Genomic DNA, 21,893 nt, shown 5'->3' with positions numbered 1-21,893 from the left:
AAGTAATAAAGATACAAATGTAATGCAGCAGACATGGCGTACACAGAGAAATCTGTATGTGCTGAATTCCTATACACTGAACAAATTGAATTCTCTCTCCCTTTTCAGAATGTGTTAGACCTCTCTCATTTCCAAGTCTTCATTTGTTCTTCTTGTTATCTGGGTAGACAGAGGAATAAGCAGTTTTCCCTCTGATTCGTTTAGGGAGCATCTGCTAATATCATATTGATGATAATTTTCCTGTAATGCACCATTTGCACTAATTGTGATGCAGAGAGTGAGTAATGTTATCTGACGGCCCCTTGGCTTCCTCACCGCTCCTCACCACTTAATTTCATGATCGTCCCAGAGAAAGGGGATGTGACAAGCTGGTCATAAACAACCAACTCCTCCCCTCTTTCCTCCATCTATCAGGACCTCTTCTGTTGTGAAAGTGTGCTATTTATTTAGTTGCTTTCATTTTAATTCCAGTTACACTTTGATCCCATCTTGCACACACATGTACACACATACACATACAAACTCTCTCTTTATCTTGTATTAAATGTTATATGGGTCCCACTTTATATTAGGTGACCTTAACCACTATTTACTAACATCAAAAATATGTTCAATGTCCAGTCTACTTAGGAATTGAGTCTATGTCAAGTGCATAAATAAATACATGAACAAATACATACATAAATATACATACATGCATACATACACTGTAAAAAAAAGAAAGAAAAAAAAAGCACATTTTGAACTTTTGCAGTACAATCAACTTGGATGTTTAAGTTATTTCAACTTAAATTATGTTAAACTGACTTAAAAAAATTATTTACATCTTGTATAACTAATAAAAAAAGTTTAACATTACTTAACTTATTTTGATGAGTTAAAACAATGTAAAAACATTTTAAACAAAATTTACAGCGTACACACTATTATACATTTGGATAACTCAAAAGTTTTTTGTCTGACTTTTTTTTCAATCATTAAATTTAAAAAAAAATCAAAATGAAATGTATCAAAATATTTCTAATATTTCTGGTTAACTGCATCACGGTTTCAACTAAAAATTACTAAGCAGTCCAACTGTTTTCAACATTGATAATGATAATATTTTTTTCTTCAGAAGCAAATCAGCATATTAGAATGATGTCACACTAATTAATAACATTTTAAAATATACAAAACATATTAAGATATTTTCATATATAAAAGTAAAAGTTATTTTAAATTTTAATCATATTGACCAATATTGCTTTTACTGTACTTTATGCAACTTTAAGAGACTTATTTCAAACACACACACACACACACACACACACACACACACACACACACACACACACACACACACACACACACACACACATATACACACATACACAAACACAATCTCACCAGACCCAAACTTGTATATTTTAGTGCATGGCAAATACACTGTATTGCCAAAGGAACTGCTTTTACAACTTTGATGACATTTCATTCCTAATCCGTAGGGTTTAATATGGAGTTGGTCCACCCTTTGCAGCTATAACAGCTTTAACTCTTCTGGGAAGGCTTTCCACAAGGTTTATGAGTGTGTTTATGGGAATTTTTGACCATTCTTCTAGAAGCACATTTGTGAGGTCAGGCACAGATGTTGGACGAAAAGGCGTGGCTCACATTCTCCGCTCTAATTCATCACAAAGCTGTTCTATCGGGTTGAGGTCAGGACTCTGTGCAGGCCAGTCAAGTTCCTCCACACCAAACTCCCTCATCCATGTCTTCATGAACCTTGCTTTGTGCACTGGTGAGCAGTCATGTTGGAACAGGAAGGCGCCATCCCCCAACTATTCCCACAAAGATGGGAGCATGAAATAGTCCAAAATGTCTTTGTATGCTGAAGCATTAAGAGTTCATTAAGAGAGTTGGCCAAGCCCAACCCCTGAAAAACAGCCCCACACCAAAATCCACCAAACTTTACACTTAACACTATGCAGTCTGGCAAGTACCGTTCTCCTGGCAACTGCCAAACCCAGACTCGTCCATCGGATTGCCAGACAGAGAAGCATGATTTGTCACTCTAGAGAACACATCTACACTGCTCTAGAGTCTAGTGGCGGTGTGCATTACAACACTTCATCCGACACTTTGCATTGCATTTGGTGATGTAAGGCTTGGATGCAGCTACTCGGCCATGGAAACCCATTCAATGAAGCTCTATACAGACTTTTCTTCAGCTAATCTGAAGGTCATACAAAATTTGGAGGTCTGTATAGCCATTGACTCTGCAGAAAGTTGCCGACTTTTGCGCACTGTGTGCCTCAGCATTTGCTGACCCCGCTCTGTGATTTTACGTGGCCTACCACTTCATGACTGAGTTGCTGTTGCTCCCAATTGCTTCCATATAATACCAGTTGACCGTGGAATATTTTGTGGTGAGGAAACTTTACAAATTGACTTACTGCACAGCTGTCAGCCTATCATGGTACCATGCTTGAATTCACTGAGCTCCTGAGAGCGACCCATTCTTTCACAAATGTTTGTAGAAGCAGTCGGCATACCTAGGTGCTTCATTTTATACATCTGTTGCCATCACAGGAAGTGATTGGAACACCTGACAGTTTTCTGCATCCCTCCGCCACCCTAAGATACGGGGGGAGTACTCTGGTTTCGGGCCAAATTCCAAGCTTGGAGTCCTCCTCTCAGGCAAATACTTTTTACTCTATTTGATTATTTGTAAGTGTAAACCTGTGAAAAACACATTTACATCTCCTAAACATCCTCAGTGATCCTAGTTGTCAAAGAGGGGGAATTTGTCTTTTGACATACATTTTTGAGTTTCAAACCATCCCATGATGGAAAAGTGGATCATCATGAGTGTGTGTGTGTGGGTGGACTGCGTATGCGATGGGGTGTATTTATGCTTTTTTCTTTGTTTTCTTGTGGTTCTGCATGAGAACACTTTCAGTGCTGAGAAAGCATGTCTCCACATACAAAGACACACATGCACAAATGTGTGTACACAAACACACACCGAGGCTTGAGGGCACAAATAAACCTCTGGAGGGCCCCATACTTGAGAAATATAACAAGGCTATTGTCACCCTATGTGGAGGTCACACTTAAACAAGCAGAGGCAAGCCGGCAAAAGCCACACACTTCTTCTATCTCTGCAGATTAAAAGGACAAAGAAATAAATCATATAATCTACAGTACATCTGTGCAGGAGAAGAAAGAAAAGAAGTTCAGGAATCAAAGAATGTGTATTTACCTAATCAGCTTTTTTCTAGATTGTTTCTAGATTGCTTCCTCATTTCTCATAATTATCTCATAAACCAAAAGTGCCATTAAATCTAATGGGATAAATGGATAATAATTGTTAAAATAAGCTTTAAAATTGCATGCATCTCTCATATGGCACCAAGCACCAAGACTTGGCACTCCTCAACCTCATGTACACATTGCACTGTCCAATTGAGCCATCGTTATATTTTGGCTATTTTTAAAGCTTTTCTTCTGATGGGAATAATCCAGATTAATTATATATGTATTAATTCTATTTTACTACTTGTTAAAACAAACATGCACATGAGCAAACACATGTGTCCCTGAATAGGCAGCACCCTGTTAATCAATAGCTCTCATAGATTGTTGCTTACAGCTGCAGCAGAAGAATGAGATGGATTTGCATATATATAGGGCTGAGTGAACCCATGCACTTTAAGGATGATCAAATATGCTGACCTCAGCATCCAATAAACCAATCAAGTGTGTGTGTGTTACCACTGACCTCAATCCAGACACGGTCTCTAAAGAGATTTCATATGGTACAGCACTGAATAATATTTGTTTGTCTATGAGATGACAAATGGAGAGGTTACTGTAGGCTGGCCTTGCGCCAGAGATGAGCGTTAAAAGCCTTTAACTGATTCATGAATGAAACGTGAATATCATGTCAGGCCAAAAATATAATAATACAAAATACAATACATGAATTTACAGTGAACAAAAAGGAAGTCAGCTCTCTGCATTTCTCTTCTTATATGAGCAAATGATAAAACATAGACTAAAGATGATGATAGATGGGGAAACTTTTTGAGCAATGTTGCCAAGTGATGTTGCTATGGCCACTTTCCCATTATGAATGGGCAATAAATTCCAGACCCACTTTATATTAGATGGCCTTAATTACTATGTACTAACATTTAAATTATTAAATTGATGCAATGCTCTACTGTGTATATACATGTTTTTGCATTGTACTCACATTTTTAAAGGGGTCATATAATGGCATTTTTGTACAAGTTAATATGATTCTTTAGTGTCTAAATGAAAACTTTGTAATATAGCCTACTTTAATTAAAGGGTTACTTCAACGATTAGCATATGGCTTTCTATCTGTAGAAACCCTGGAGTATATTTAAATGATCGTGCTTCCCCCTCTCATATCCCCATGAGACGAGAGATTTATGCATTTTATTTCTGGAAAAAATTACTCAGATGAGGCAAATTTCGTCGATTTGCGTCTTCGGTAAAATGTTTGGCCAGACGCTAAAGACTACAGCCAGCAGAGGGAGCTATTTCCGCATGTTTTTTTAACTCGCGCATGGGGGATGGGGTCGCACTCACAGCTCAGCTCGGCTTAGGCATTCATGGAAACGGTGCGGCCGGTGGAGCAAAATTAGTATTTTATCTTCTCAAGTTAATTTCTATGAAAGTTAATCTTCCAAAGGCATGAGCTGAAAACGCGCTGAGAACTACTGCCGCGAGGGTGGACTCGTTTACCTCAGCTCTCATCAAGAGAGCTCATTCATCTCATCACAATGCGTGTAATCTGACTCCAGCTGCGTTTGTGCTGACACTTCTTTAGCGGCTAAATCACAATATATTGAACAGACACTTTCTGTTTTTAATTGTAGTGTCTGTTCTTTAACTGACTTTGACTGATTTTATGAAGATGAATGCGGTGGTGGAAAAGTAAAAGTGATTCAGTGATTCATTTGGGAGTGGCCACACAGGGCAGCAAAGCATTCTGGGAATTGTAGTCTTTCATCCCCATGGGACAAAAATACATTTTCTGTCTTTTCTCCGTCTAGAAAGCACCAAATTCAAAAATAAGTTCACATTTCTACTACATTAATGACCCAGTTTAAATACAGATTCATCTTCCCAGCGCTGAAGTACCCCTTTAAAAATTCTTATTAGTATTGTTAGAAAACCCTAATTTTACCTGGTCAAAAACAGCCAAACCATTTCAGTGCATAAGGCTTTAAATGATAAATGACCCCGCCTCTCTGTTCTGTGGGCCGGCATGTGGAGTGTTGCCCTTGACAACAGTAGAGGCGAAAGAAGGGCGATGGGAGTCTCTTAGGACACATCTGTGCAACTTTAACAATTTTAACCGGAGTCAGACCCGGGACAAGATGACAGCTCGACAATTAAGGCTAAACAGGACGTTTCTGAATGGTTGGTTAATGTAATGTCACTTTGATCTGTCTTTATGTACTGACAGACTAACGTTAGCATAGTGAGATACAAATGTTTACTGATGTAGTTCATTGACAGATTGATGTTACACCTAATGCCAATAAAACCTTTTTTTTCTGTTAATGTCGGTTTGTCAGTGATTCGTAACGTTATCTATGCATTGTTATAACTGTTAACGCTACATAATCAGCCAATATGATTGGCTGATTATGTTGCACGAATGCCCAGTGGCGCCTCCAGAAATTTTTCATAGGGGTGGCCAGATGGGTTCACTTAAAATCTTGGGGTGGCACACGAAAACTAGAAACCATAATTTCAGAATTGTATTCTACTGGTGTAGTAAACCGGCCTGTAGCACGTCATGACACATAATTCCGCGTCGTCTTTTACTAAAAAATATTTTTTTAACTTATTTACTTACCAGTAGTCTTCGTCTTCTAACGTTAACTTCTTTTGAAATTGAGGACTGACGGGCATGAGCTGACCTGTTGCTGTCTGAGCGAGCAAAGTTTATTAATAAGTCTATTAGTTTATGAGGCTCTTCGCTTCAAATTATCCAGTACCAAAATAAAACTCTTTATTTTCCAAGTTCATAAATGATTTTCAAAACGGATTTGAAAGAAGAAAAAAAAAACATACACACAAAATGACTTATTTTAAATATAAAATACATATATAAAAGTCTTGGGCATGTCAAAGATTTGTAACAACTTTAGCTTTGATGCATTGTTAGTTTTTGTGCAGCATCAGATTTTTTTCTCCCTCATTTACTGTTCGTGGCTGTTTTTGCCCCATAGACTTCCATTATAGCCAAAAAAATATTATTGGAAGGAATGCTAGGAATTTGTCTTCATATGTATTCTACATAAAGAAATGCATACAGGTTTGGAACAACTTGAGGGTGAGGAAATTATGATTTTTCATTTTTGGGTGCACTGTCTCTTTAAGCAGTCATTCTGAACCAGTAACCACTTTACTGACAATTCTGAAATTCAAAAATGTTTAATCCTCTTTATTAATTTACTATTATGACTATATTATTGTGTAATTATTTGTCCCATTTTAATCTAAATATTTTTTAAATATCAAACTGCTAAATGATTGTTAGGGGTGCTGGGACGAAACAGGGACCCAAGTGCAGATTAGCAGTTAGCTTAGTTTATTGACCCAACAGTAAGGCAAAACAACACAAAATAACAGGCAGCCGAGCTGCCAGGTAAAGGGCTGAGCCGTAAGGAAGATGGGCCAGGCAGGGGTCAAAACCAGAGGGAAACCACAGTCCCAGGAGCACAGCCCAGGTAACAGTCCAAAACAGAAGCAGAAAATCACTTAACATGTAACTGATCCAACACAGGTCTGCATACAGGAACTGGGCAAAACAAAGAAGAAAAAACAAGATTTAAACAAACAATAAGGGCATGAAAGCTTGGCACGACTAGAACAGGATTAGTTAGGACAGTAGTGAAACGGACGGTAACCAAGACACACTGACAGAGAAGCAACGATAGAGAGAAGCATAAGTAGTGGAGGAATCAATGTAAAAACAAGAGACAGGTGTGTGTGGGGAGAGCTGGGTCACTAATTAGAATGAGGTGCAGCTGTGATGGCAGAGTGAGTGGAACAGACAACCACACACACAAAAAAAACCTGATGATCAAACCAGAGTCCTGACAATGATAAGTTGATAACATTAATATGCTATAATCTATTAATTAACCGTTCTAATGTCTAGAAAAATAAGTCTGCCAAGCTCTGATAATGTATGGAATATTATATTATCCATTAAAAAACAATAGGCCTACCTTTAGTTCACGGATGTGTCTGTCATCGCATGCATGCTTTCAGTCAGACAGTCTGAGACACTGAAATGCTTCTCTGCAAAGGGTGTAGTTTGTCTTAGGTTCATCTTAAGTTACTGGACAGACCCACTCAAGATACCTTTTTTTCTATTCAGACCTATATCTGGAAATCCTCTTGCGTTCAAACTGTGGACGCGAGCTCGAAATGTTTTTAAAAAACCGCGCATGAGTTTCCAGCGCATGTTCTCGAGACTCCGTCGCTATGGCAGCAAAGCGCCGCTAAAACGCAATCTTGTGCATCGCGTCCGTATTGGTTTGATACGGGACGCTTCATTTTGCTTATTCTAAATATTGATTGGACTAGTACCTAGCGTCCCCCCCTAAACCTACGCCATGGCCAGCGGGGTGGCCAGTGGGGTGGACAGGGGTTGACCAAGGGTGTTGGCCAAGGGTTGGCCAGGGCCAGGGGTTGGCCAACCCCTGGCCACCCCCTGGTGGCGCCACTGCGAATGCCCCACCTTTTAAAGGGTTAATTCACCCAAAAAAAAAGAAAATTCTGTCATTAATTACTTACCTTAAAGGTGCACTATGTAGTATTTATGCAGTAAAATATACAAAAACCACTAGGCCAGTATTATATATTTTGTTCAGTTGAGTACTTACAATATCCCAAATGTTTCCAACTATTTGTAAATTGTGAGAAAATTGCGATTTTAACTAAGGACCCGGGACGTGTCAGCGTTTGAAGGAGTCGCCTGTCAATTGCGTTATATCTGCATTACCCTCAGTTTTATTTGGCAGATGCGCTTTACTCTTATCAGTGTGAACAAGTGTCACAGCAGCGCCGAGCGAACACACATTTTAAACACACTTAAATGTATCTAATATGATTAATAGAGCTGCTTTATCTTATACTTATGAAAAGCGGAAATAGTGTGCGCGCCCAGCGACTGTGTCCCGTCCCGTTCCGTCATAATAAAAGTCCCAGTGCTCCCGAGGCGTGTGATTGTTTAACAATCGCTCCAGCGGCCATGCTCAGCTCCTCAACACTCGGTCCTGCTCTGCTTTACACTACAGTAACGTTAATAACCGCATTCATGAACATGATTTCTGCCCGAGTCCTATTTTCCACCGGCTGTGAGGTAAAGACCACATGTCCCAAGATACTGCGCTCACACTTGGCGTCATCAAACTATGTAGTAGGGAGGTTAAGCCCAAAAAATAGGCTTTTGACTTCAAGTCATGATGCAAAGGTCCCCTTTGGTATGAAAGTACCTTAGGGTCATACAAATAAATTTATCCTAAGACACAAGTGAGATCACACTTTTTATCAGAAATAAACTGATAAAATGGCTGCCAATGTGCTGAAAATACTCTAGAGCCCATATCTTTGCTTCTGTTATCGCTATAATGACAAATTGGGTGTCAAAGTGTACGTTTTTGGGGTCAGGGAATCCAATAAAATTGGTTTCAGGTTTTAAAAAAACTAATTATTTCCCCATACCATGACAACTGGGGGTAAATATGCACATTTCACTTAAAAATTATGTCATCAGAGTGACTTTTTAATTATATGTTCCATCAAAAACTTTATTTTGTATTTAAGCAGTGCAGCTACTTCTATACATTACATTTGTCCTAAGTAGCATGAGATTTCGACCAGTCAGGAGTAGCCTATAGCAAATCAGTTCCTGCAACAACACATCCCATCTGCACCAGGAGCTGTAACAGCTGTTAAAGGTCAGAGGTGACAGGTTAACACTTTGAGGTTCGAATGACTTTACTATTAAATAAAAACATGTTTTTAATGTTAGATAACTAATAACTAGCTAGCTAGTAACTAGTTAGCTTCATTATAACTAGGTTGCTAGTAACTAGTTCGCTTCATCATAACTATATTAATTTTTATTGAAGCAAGCACATAGCCTACTAGTCCAGGCGTTTTAGGGAAAAAGGGTGAACAAATTGCAACAGAATCAAACTCAACTGATTTTGTATCCTCAATATGTCATTTCCTCTCTCAAGACCCATAAAAGGCACTAAAGACGTCGCTACAAAGCCTATCTCACTACAGTGCATCTACAATAATTTCATGAAGTGACGAGAATAGTTTTTGTGGGCAAAAAAAAACAACAACTAAATAACGACTTATTTAATGATGGGCCGATTTCAAAACAAAGCTTTGAACTATTATGAAGTGTATCGATTCATGGTTGAGATCGCCAAAGTCACGTGATTTCAGCATTTTGGTGGTTTAACACGCAATCTGAATCATGAAACGATAAACTGAATCATTAAGCTATTTTTGTCACTTCATACCATTGTTATAGAACTGTAGTGAGATGGGATTTTTAATGACGTCTTAAGTGTCTTTTATGGGAGAAGAAACAACATTGGTCAATGGAGGCCTTTCTGAGCCATCGGATTTCAACAAAAATATCTTCATTTGTGTTTCGAAGATGAACAGAGGTCTTATGGGTGTCGAACGACATGAGGTTAAGTAAATAATGACAGAATTTTCATTTTTGGGTGAAGTTGCAATCCACAAATCTACTATGAATAAGTGAGAATTTGCCAATTTAGGTATTATCAGGGAATCAGAAAGGCAACTATTATTAACTATTATTTACTTTTAGTTGGTAACAAATAACAATAAATAAAAATTGCCTAAATTAGCAAATAAAAAAAGGCAATTATATGTTACCTTTTATTGTTATAATATAAATAATGTTTAAAATATATTGACAGTTTGATATGATATGGTTTTAATAAATAGAAAGTTATATGTGAATCAAAAAAAATAAACGTTGGTTATAAATATTGGTTGTTTTTACCAAATGTAAGAAACAATGCAGCTTCATATGCATTAAGCAAGGAAACAAATAGAACATGAATATATACTTAAAACAGCTTAAAAATAAATAAGTAAGTAATTAAGTAAGTAAATAAAATAAATAAATACACACACACACACACACACACACACACACACACACACACACACACACACATGTTGGTCTATGTGGTTTACAGGGACTCTCCATAGGCGTAATGGTTTTTATACTGTACAAACCGTATTTTCTATCCCCTTACACTGCCCCTGCCCCTAAACCTACCCATCACAGGAAACATGCTGCATTTTTACTTTCTCCAAAAAACATCATTTAGTATGTTTTTAAGGCCATTTGAATTATGGGGACATTTGATATGTCCTCATAAACCACATTTATAGTGTAATACCAGTGTAATACCCATGTAGTTATACAAATTTGTGTCCTCATAAACCACATAAACAGGCTCACACACACACACACACACACACACACACACACACACACACACACGCGCGCACGCACGCACGCACGCACGCACACACACACACAACATGCTTCTTATTTTTTTGGGTTTCGTACCAGACAATGACAAAATGTGAAAGATGTATTTTCTCACAGAAGTTGTTGGGTTCAGATTATTTTTCAGAAATGGAAGGGAAAAGAACTGGATGCACTGTAATGACGTATTAATTAACAGAGGGACCAATTAACACTGTTCTCAGTTTGAAAATGTTCTCAAGAGACAACTGCTTCTTCTTGAGAGAGAGAATGACACGAGAGGGAAAGGATGATTTTATAGTAAAGAGCCACCTTTGAAATACGGTGAATATGACATTTTAAATAAAATGTCCAATAATTATGTACAAAGATGTATTTTATACAGAAATCATTGTTTCACATCTAATATCTGAGAGTTTATGCTTATGTTTGTTTTTTATATATAGGAGAGGAAATATGGTGGAGAAGTGGAGTGGAGGTCTACCATTGATTCTTTGTGAGGGAGGAGATATTTCATGAGGTTATTTATTTGCTGAATCATCACATTTCTCTGTTTGTTGTTTTTTGGCCTTTTTTCCCCTCTCAGATGCATAAACTTTGTGAGCTGCTATGTGAATTACAAAAAAGGATGGATGTATAGAGCAGAAAAATGGGAAAGAACAAATATATTTCTGGATGTTTGCTTGTAATTTTGAGCCATATATAGCAGCATAAAATGAAACTGCCAAAATAATGATTGTTTCCAAACAGGTTTTAAAAACTGACACAGAGATTATGATCTCCATAAGTCTATCTAAAAATATATTATTTTAACAATGATAAAATGATACACTTCACATTTAAAATGTTCTATTGCTTCACTCTGTAAAATATTTTATGTTTTTATTTTTATTTTATTTGTATTTATTAAAAAAGAAAACATAAATATGTAGTTCTTGGAGATTCTGTGGTATTATAAAGTCTGGAGTTTGTGAGCGTAGCGAGGGGGATCGATGTAGATATTCATTGTTGGCCCCACTGCACTTGCAGTCCATTTAATGTCTCTGTTCCACCACCCTGCGTTCGGCTGATAACACTTACCACACTCCGCTTGTTTCAATACAAAACAACTTTAATTAAATCAGGCCATGGCCAAGGTTAGGTTCGCTCACATTCCTCAAAGATCCCACAGTGTGAAACACTATGCCTAATGGAGTCTACAGCAATATTACTCTGGACGGAACTGCAGTTCATTTCAAAGGTATAACGTATTATCAAGCAATATATTACAGAATCATACAGCATCATAGAGTTGAGTAGACTCCTTATGTAAAAAAAAAAAAAAACATTCTGATGTACCTTTTATTTATATAAATTGTCAAGGAAAATTAATGGTTTGACATGGGATGCAGTGTTGTGTTTTATGTATCATGATGTCCATGAATGAATGAATTGCTTTCAGTTTATTCTCAGTTAAAGATACCACAAACAGACAGTGCTAGCTGACACGAGGAGCTAAACTCAGTGTAACTCGAGGCCAGAGAGATCATCCCCACAGCGTATCTCCAAAGCTATTATCGCGCCCTGACAGCATCAGACTAAATATTGTCACAATGTTGTGGGTTCATCCAATAAATCTACACTGACTGAGCCTTAGGGATCAGAGTCTCTCTCTCTCTCTCTCTCTCTCTCTCTCTCTCTCTCTCTCTCTCTCTCTCTCTCTCTCTCTCTCTCTCTCTCTCTCTCTCTCTCTCTCTCTCTCTCTCTCTCTCTCTCTCTCTCTCTCTCTCTCTCTCTCTGTCACACACACACACCTGCCCCTTTGACTCACATCCTTACGTGTTTGATGTAAAATTCACTTCTTTTTTTTTTACATTCATAAATCCATACAAAGCAGAATATGAAGGAGCTTCCTTACAGACAACAGCAAACCGTGTATGTTAACAGTTATTCAATTATTTCACACCCTAGCATTTTTAATGCATTATATCAAGGCAATATGAAATCATTTTCGTTTTGTTTCAATATGGGAAAAGACTGTGTTTATATATATATATATTGCACTTTATATGCTGATGTACTGTAAATTCAGAATCACAAGATCGGCAGGATTAGTCTAGCATCAATAGACATTTTTCAAGCATCAGTAAAACATATTGAAATATAAAAACATTTAAGACAAAGTATCAATATAAAATTAAATGAATAATAATAATAATAACAATAATAATAATAATAATAATAATAATAATAATTATTATTATTATTATTATTATTATTATTATTATTATTATTATTATTATTATTATTATTATCAATATAAATAATCATTAGTGAATAGCAATACAACTGTGTATTGTTAGTTGATTCCAGCTCTATAATATTATAAAGCATTAATAATGTACTAGTACATTTAGTAATTAACTTTAATAAGATAAATAAATGCTTTAGTTTTTGTTAACTTACACTGTTATTGCATGTTAACTAATGAAGGTGTAATGTTAATGTTATATTAAGATAATAATAATAATAATAATAATAATAATAATAATAATAATAATAATAATAATAATAATAATAATAATACTGATATGGTAAAATAATGAAAATACACATTTTGTATTAAATGTGTGTATTTTTTGCTTTTAGAGAGAGAGGGGGGGGGGAGAAAGAGAAAGAGAAAGAGAAAGAGAGAGAAAGAGAAAGAGAAAGAGAAAGAGAAAGAGAAAGAGAAAGAGAAAGAGAAAGAGAAAGAGAAAGAGAAAGACAACAGAAAGATAGCAAATTTGAAACATTTTCTCTAGTGGCCTCCGTCTTTGAGTCTTTTGGGCCTGTACTGTATTTAAAACATGTATTTGTTGATTCTGTCTGTCTCCTTGGTGACCTCATGGATGTTTAGTCTTTGGTTAGTTCCACCTCACGCTCCTTTTCTTGGATTAATGATGAAATCAATCTGCGCGATAACCATTTGGACAGATGTCACACTAATGATACCAATAAGAGAAGGACAGAGATGATTGTGACGACATGACCATTGGTGACCACATTGACACTGGCAGTGATAAAGACGTCAAGGACAATGTCTATGGGAATTTACCTCCAATCAATATGTCTAAAGACACAGCTTTTAGAACTATTTTCTCCATAATAGACACTTTATAGTGTGATTACTCGTTTAAATTTGACAGGGAAAGATAAAGGACAAAAGAGATGTAAAACTACTATGTCTGAAGACAAAAGAGCAAGGGAAAGATAAATGAAGGATAGATAATTAAAGGATAAAAAATAAAGACTTTAAAGGGTTAGTTCACCCAAAAATGAAATTGATGTCATTAATGACTCACCCTAATATCGTTCCACACCCGTAAGACCTCCGTTCATCTTCAGAACACAGTTTAAGATATTTTATATTTAGTCCGAGAGCATATGCAAGTGTATGCACACTATACTGTCCATGTCCAGAAAGGGAATAACAACATTATCAAAGTAGTCCATATGAGACATCAGTTAGTTAATTAGAATCTCTTGAAGCTTGATTCAAAAGGTTATGAATCAGCTTATTGATTCATGATTCGGATCGCGTGCCAAACTGCCAAACTGCTGAAATCACGTGACATTAGTGATCCGAATCATGAATCAATCCGCTGATTCCTAACATTTTAAATCTTTGTTTGTGGATTGAAAACAAACGGGGAAGAGAAGACAATGGTGAATAAAGTCGTAGTTTTTGTTATTTTTGGACCAAAATGTATTTTCAATGCTTCAAGAGATTCTAAATAACTAACTGATGCCACATATGGACTACTTTGATGATGTTTTTATTGCGTGTACACACTTAAATACGCTTTTGGACTAAATATAAAATATCTTAAACTGTGTTCCGAAGATAAACGGAGGTCTTACGGGTGTGGAACGACATTAGGGTCATTAATGACTAAAATGTCATTTTTGGGTGAATTAACCCTTTAAGGTCAGTTAATAAGGCCAAGGCAACTTAATTAAGAAATGCAACAAAATACATGGTTTAAGTGAAAAAGTAAAAAATAAAAGTAAAGCTCTGCCCACCACCACTTCAATCAGCCACAGAGCTTTTACTTTAGTCAATGGGTCAACGGCTCAGCGCTAACCCTCGGCTTCGCCCATCAGATGTGCCATATTCCACTTTGTCATGCATCACATGTCAGAGGAATAATTCAATCCATCTCCATCCTTCCATTTTCTCTTCCCCATTCCCTCCCTCACTGTGATCCTCCATCCTGCACTGATTAATGTTAATTTCATCATAAGTCTTTTTCAGCTCAATAAACTCTACCTCCCTCCCTAAATCAAATTGTTACTGATCATACTTGACTGCTGAGCTACTATCCTGTCCTCCTTGCCCTGTCATAACCACGGCCTGTCATACACTGTCCACATCCCTGCTATACCATGGACTTCAATTTCATTAAAGTCATTAAAATCATTATGTTTAATTACACAACAAATTAGTTAATAGTATCATTAAAGGGACAGTAAGTCCAAAAAAAGAAAATTCTGCTATCCTTTTGCCACCGTTTCCTCACCCTCGTGACATTTTAAACACATACAAACGTTCTTTTGTGGAACGCAAGAGGAAAACTTTTTGATAATATTCTGAACTGACGCTCTCCAACTTCAAAAAGGACTTAAAAGCACCATACAATTATCATTTTGCCGCTATAGTATCTCTTTAGGCTTGCTCACTGAAAGGTTTAAATGCCACTTTTCTTCATTAATATGCATTCTGAAATGCGCTACACATATAAACTGAATTGAAATAAATACTTTGTCATAATTAAGTGCAGTAGCTAATTAATTAACTGGCAGGAATACTGATTAGTGAGCTTTTGGCAAGACAAGTAAATCGCACCCTACTGAGACACGCTCAAAACAGAGAACTTTGAAAATGTTATCTTTATTTTTTCTTTTACCATGATGCTGTTGGCCAAGGTCTGGATATGCTGACACTCTTCTTCTGTCTTTATTTGTCTTTCTCATACACATACACCACCGTACACACACCCAAAGTGATGGGCTTGAGTACACAGCATTTATTGATTGAGCTACGAGCACTAATGGAAATGATGCAGAGATTGAAAGGCAGTTCATTAGAATTGCTGTTTGATTAAAGAAAAGCTGATCTGTGGACTGTGTGTGTGCTTATGTGTGTGAGGAAAAGAGAGAGCATGAAAAGAGTAAATCTGTTTTGAAAAGATTTAAACTTAATAAAATGTGTTCTCCAAACTTGTCACTAAACGAATGTCTTACGTATTACCTCAGTTCAATGTATCAGTGACTTAAATAAATCGTTCGTACCCCAAAATGAAAATGATATCATTATTTATATAACTCAAAATGTTGTTTCAAAACTGTTCAATCAAGCTCAAAACATGACATAATAGGAAATAATTATTGAGCCATATAATAGCTGAAATTACATTTAAGGAGAAGTGGAGGGTACGATTTTTAGTATAACAATTCTATAAAAAGTTTTTATATGGTTTCAGAAAATAGTGTACAGATTGTGTGAATCAATTCTTAAATATGTCAGGTAGATGCACAGTTTGTGCAGTTGCTTCCACTCACATTGGAATGGCCATATTTCCTGTGCGCTATCTTGGGATGGAGGAAATAGGTATGTTTAGCAATATCTATTCATACCTCCATTCTAACCCTTCGCTTCCTTCTCCTTTGGCTATGGGGGCATTGGGAAAAGCTTGACCACCAGGGTAAGCTGCCTGTCAGAATGGAAACTGCTTGGTGCAGCAAGTCAGTGACTCAGAAAACTTAACTAAGTTTCTCTCCTTCTCCGCTCCACCCCCACCCCCCTCCATTCTCTATCTCTCTCCTCCTCTCTCGCTCTCACACTGCCTCCTTTTCGTCTCCCTTGAAATTTCTTTGAGAAGATTATCCGCAGGTAAGCTTGTTACCGTGGCGATCCTGCGTCAGCAGCTCTTGCTCTCGCACTGACCATTCTGAAAGTGTGTATCTTTATGTGTGTGTGTGTGTGTGTGGCAGAAAGAGCAGGTCAGTAAGGATTGGGGGACAGTGTGTGTGTGTGTATGAGATGAGGGGTGAAGCAGCTAGCCAGCCTTCACTAACATAGTGTGACGACATCATAAGACAGGGTAAATGACTGTCCGGGTGTTTGAGACAGGGGTTCAGGGGAAGGAGTGAAGAAATAGATGGATGGAGGAATGAAGCGGTGGAGAGATAGAGGGATGAACGGGTGATACAAAGCTGTTCCCCAGAGCTCACAGTCTGTGGCCCGCTTCATTGCAACCTCCTCTGAATGCCCCCACAGCAAGTCTTCCTTACCACACACACACACACACACACACACACACACACACACACACACACACACACACACACACACACACACACACACATGTTGGTCTATGTGGTTTACAGGGACTCTCCATAGGCGTAATGGTTTTTATACTGTACAAACCGTATTTTCTATCCCCTTACACTGCCCCTGCCCCTAAACCTACCCATCACAGGAAACATTCTGCATTTTTACTTTCTCAAAAAAACATCATTTTGTATGTTTTTAAGGCCATTTGAATTATGGGGACATTTGATATGTCCTCATAAACCACATTTATAGTGTCATACCAGAGTAATACCAATGTAGTTATACAAATTTGTGTCCTCATAAACCACATAAACAGGCTCACACACACACACACACACACACACACACACACACACACACACACACACACACACATAAACACTATCGATGAGCTCTGATTCGCACACACTCATCTCACCAATAAATTAATGGGTTAAGACAATAAATAAAAGAGGTTATTTACCACCACTGAACTTTTACTCAGCTCACAGAAACAGATCTTTTGATTTGTTTAATGTACTTTATTTCGGGAGTATGGTGAGGTGGTAGAGAAATGCAGTGCAAATATTTTGTATGGGTTACTGTTACTGCTAATGTATAAATAATTTGATCATTATTTAAATTTTAGGTGGACATATAATCATTGACCAGCGAACATGAACAGAAGCTCAACGGATCCTGCTTGACACACAAGAACAAACATGGTTACTGAGAATTAACCTCATTGGTTCTTGTGGAAGCTCAAACGTACTGCGTAACACACAAGAATGAACATCGTTGGTTGTTGCTGAAGCTCAAACATGCTGCGTAGCACTTGAGAATTAACCTTATTGGTTCTTTCAGAAGCTCAAACGTGTTGCGAAACACATTAAAATGAACCTCATTGTTTTTTGCTGAAGCTCAAACATGCTGCGTAACACGAGAATGAACCTCATTGGTTGTTGCAGAAGCTCAAAACGTGCAGTGTAATACTTGAGAATGAACTTCGTTGGTTCTTTCAGAAGCTCAAATGTGCTGCGTATCCATAGAATGTAAAATAATATGGACGTAGTGTCCGTGCAGTCATACCATAGGAGTCTGAAGTGCATGAAGCATAAAGTAGTCATCTTGGCAAACGCATCACACCCGGATAACAGAAAATGGACAAAGAGGAGGGACGTGGGCGGAGCTGAGGTGATGCGATGACTAACAGACAGCGGATAAATGGCTATACACCTGTCAATCAAAGTGGCTATGCCCTTAATTATGCAGATCTTTAAGGCTTTATATAATGTAAAAAAATTCACCCTCCTCACAGTTGTCATGAAGGGCAAAATTAGCCATATAGAACAAAACCACAATTTGTACCAAGCTGTAAATATGTTTTTTTTTTCTTCTGTATATTTGGGCATTTTAACATGGGGCTCAATGAGATTCTGCTCCCTTCTGGAGCCTCCCTTGTGGCCAGTCGAGGAATTGCAGTTTAAGTCACTTCCATATTGGCTTCAAGAGAAACTGCGGGGGGATGCCGCTTGTGCGTAACACAAGAATGAACCTCGTTGTTTCTCGCACATCAAGTGAAAATGCTTGAGCTTCCATTTACCATATCTGATGTGTCAGTTGATGAATGTTTATATGGGAATAAAAGCCTAAATTAAATCTGTTCATATAAAGCGATCGTGTCTCTTCAGAAAATGTGGACTAAACCACTCAACTCATATGGATTAGTTTTACAATCTGAGATCTCTTCATGAATGTTTTCAAGGGTCAAAGAGGTAGTTACGTAGGAGGGACAGAAATCTCTCAGATTTTATCAAAAAAAGATTTTAATTTGTGTTCTGAAGAGGAAGAAAAGTCTTACATGTTTGGAAAGTGAGTAATTAATGACAGAATTAATATTTTTGGGCAAACCCTTTAACATTAAATAGGATTTCCTAGTAATAGTATGATAATGTTATTTGATAAATTATCTTACATTGATTAATTTGCTATATTTAATTACCATAAAGCAAGTGTACCAGTACCAAGTACCACTGAGTAATATTTCAACATGGTGTGTTGTTTGTTTGTGTTTGTGTGTACACATCTTCAGATGGAGAGACTTATGGGAGGCTTTCTCTCCTGGCACTCTGATGCAGCTTTGGGATTGCTGCTGCTCATGGGAAGAGAAGAGAGAGATAAATGGACAGGGAGAAGGATGAAGGGGATCTATTCTTCCAACGACGGAGAGGAAATCTGCACAAATCTTCCCTTGTTAGAGGAAGAGGGACAGAAAGAAAGAGACGGATCAGAGCTGAGCTCTCTCAGGAGGACAAACAGCTTTCTCTTCCTGATCCTGACTACACCTGGACAGCCACAGTCTTTCCCTCAAGCTGTCTGACATGGTAAAGACAACAGCAAATAAACAACACAGTTGTGTATACTGACTGAGTAACGGATGAAACTTGAAGCAGAGGGAGAGATGAAGAAAAAAGGAGGATCGAGGGAAAGAAAGGTTTTATAGATTTACACCATGGATAAACAGATGTACCGGTTTTATAGCAAACTGAAATAGCTTTCTGCATTAGATATGCAATTAGCTCTCCCTCTAGTTCACCAGTGTTAATGAACAAAAGCCAGATATCTGCTTTTGTGAACCTGAGAGAGACTCGGGGGACTCGCTGACACACAGGTGAGAAAATAACAGCGGTCGGATCCTCACTGTACGCGTAGAACAGGGGTAAAGACACATGCTGGAACACGGGGGGGCAAAAAGACCACCGCAGGGGAATTAACCTGTGCGCTCCACGAGGTGACAATGCCTCTCTCTTCTTTCAGAGGTGAATATATTAACAGGTGGAGATGAGCTGATTTGAATAGATTAGCAGATGAGATGCTCTGAAATACACTGAACATCTGTGTGAGAGTAAACTTTTGTGTCTTCTGGCTAAAGGTATCTTATCAAAGTTGAGTTGCTCCATGGTATTTAGGTGTGTGAAATAGGGCGTGAGAGTTTGCTGTTATATTATGGTGATTGTAAGAATAAAAAAATAAAAAAGCATTGTTACGCAAAAGTTTTAAAATGTAAATGTTACTGACGTTTAGATATATATAATCTATCGCATTATTTTTAATTTGTTAACGTCTCATACGAAAAGGAAGGTGTATGTGTTGGGGGGGGGGGCATGTTTTTGTGACATTATGAGGACACAAATGTGTATAATGACATGGGTATGACACAGGTATTACAAGGAGAGGGTGAAATATGAGGACATTGGCCATGTCCCCATTTTTCAAAATCCTTATAAATCATACAGGATGAGGTTTTTTTTAAAAGTAAAAATGCAGAATGTTTCCTGTGATGGGTAGGTTTAACGGTAGGTGCAGTGTAAGGGGATAGAAAATATGGTTTGTACAGTATAAAAACCATTACGCCTATAGAATGTCCCCATATGTCACAAAAATCAACGTGTGTGTGTGTGTGTGTGTGTGTGTGTGTGTGTGTGTGTGTGTGTGTGTGTGTGTGTGTGTGTGTGTGTGTGTGTGTGTGTGTGTGTGTGTGTGTGTGTGTGTGTGTGTGTGTGTGTGTGTGTGTGTGTGTGTGTGTGTGTGTGTGTGTGTGTGTGTGTGTGTGTGTGTGTGTATTCAACCTGAATATACACTGACTCATGGGGGCTTGTGTCACTGTGGAGACCTAATTTGAGGTCCACATGAGGAAACAATCTTATAAATCATACAGAATTATTTTTTTTTGAAAATTTAAAAATGCTGAAAGTTTTGTGTGATGGGTAGGTTTAGAGATAAGGTTAGTGTAAGGGGCTAGAATATACAGTTTGTACAGTTTAAAAACCATAATGTCTATGGAGAGTCCCCACAAACAAAGTAAATATGACATGCGTATATGAATAATTGTGAAACACTACATATACACTACCATTCAGACGTGTCAGGTCAGTGTACTTTTTTCCTTTATTCATTGAGGGTGCAATAAATTATTCATAAGTGACAACAAATAAATTTGTAATGTTACAAAAATATATATATTTCAAATAAACGCTGTTCTTTTGAATGTATTATGGTTTCAAAAAACCATAGATCTTGAAGACTGGAGTAATGGCTTCTATATAGATATAATTTTTGGGCTGGTGCTTAAAAATAGCTTGAAAATAATCTATACGTAATAATAATGATATGCTATAGAAGTCTATGGTATGTCCTGTATACTTAATAAGATTTAATGATGAATGTTTATGTGTATATATGAGATCCTGAGCCTTGTTTAGTTTTTCTCATGAATACAACCGCGGCAAAAAAAAAAAAAGACTGTGACGCATTTATGCTGACCGCTACAAATAGATTAACGAGCTAAAGATCTGGGGAATGTTAATTAATTTGATTATACGCAGTGGGCCACAGGCCTGTGGTGAAAGGAGAGCGAGTAGGGCTAAAGGAGTGGAGGGATGGAGGGATATTCTAATCTGGGATGGATAGGAAGATGTAATGGAGTTTTGGCAGACTGACCACACCACACCTAATTTATAGCATGCACTGCCACATAGTCAATGCTGTTTTAATTCACCCCCCATACTGAAGAGTCCACCCACCCTATCATTATCCCCTCTCATTAATGGAAATCTAATCATCCACCACTCATGAACACACACACACACGCACGCACGCACGCACGCACGCACGCACGCACGCACACACACACACACACACACACACACACACACACACACACACACACACACACACACACACACACACACACACACACATACCATTCATTTTTTGCACTCCGTCTTCATCTTATAGTCTTTTCTTCAATAAGCAGAAGGAGATTAAACATGTTACATTGTTCCTTCTAAATACATTGCTTTCAGTTTAATTACTCACAGTGCAGGGTAGAACGCTTAGAAATTTAAGCTCATTATTGATTACAAATTGAATTATTGATTACAAATTGGAATGTAAATTATAATA

Source organism: Pseudorasbora parva, chromosome 12 (genome assembly GCF_024679245.1).
Source record: "Pseudorasbora parva isolate DD20220531a chromosome 12, ASM2467924v1, whole genome shotgun sequence".
NCBI lineage: Eukaryota > Metazoa > Chordata > Actinopteri > Cypriniformes > Gobionidae > Pseudorasbora > Pseudorasbora parva.
This window is presented reverse-complemented; position numbering follows the sequence as displayed.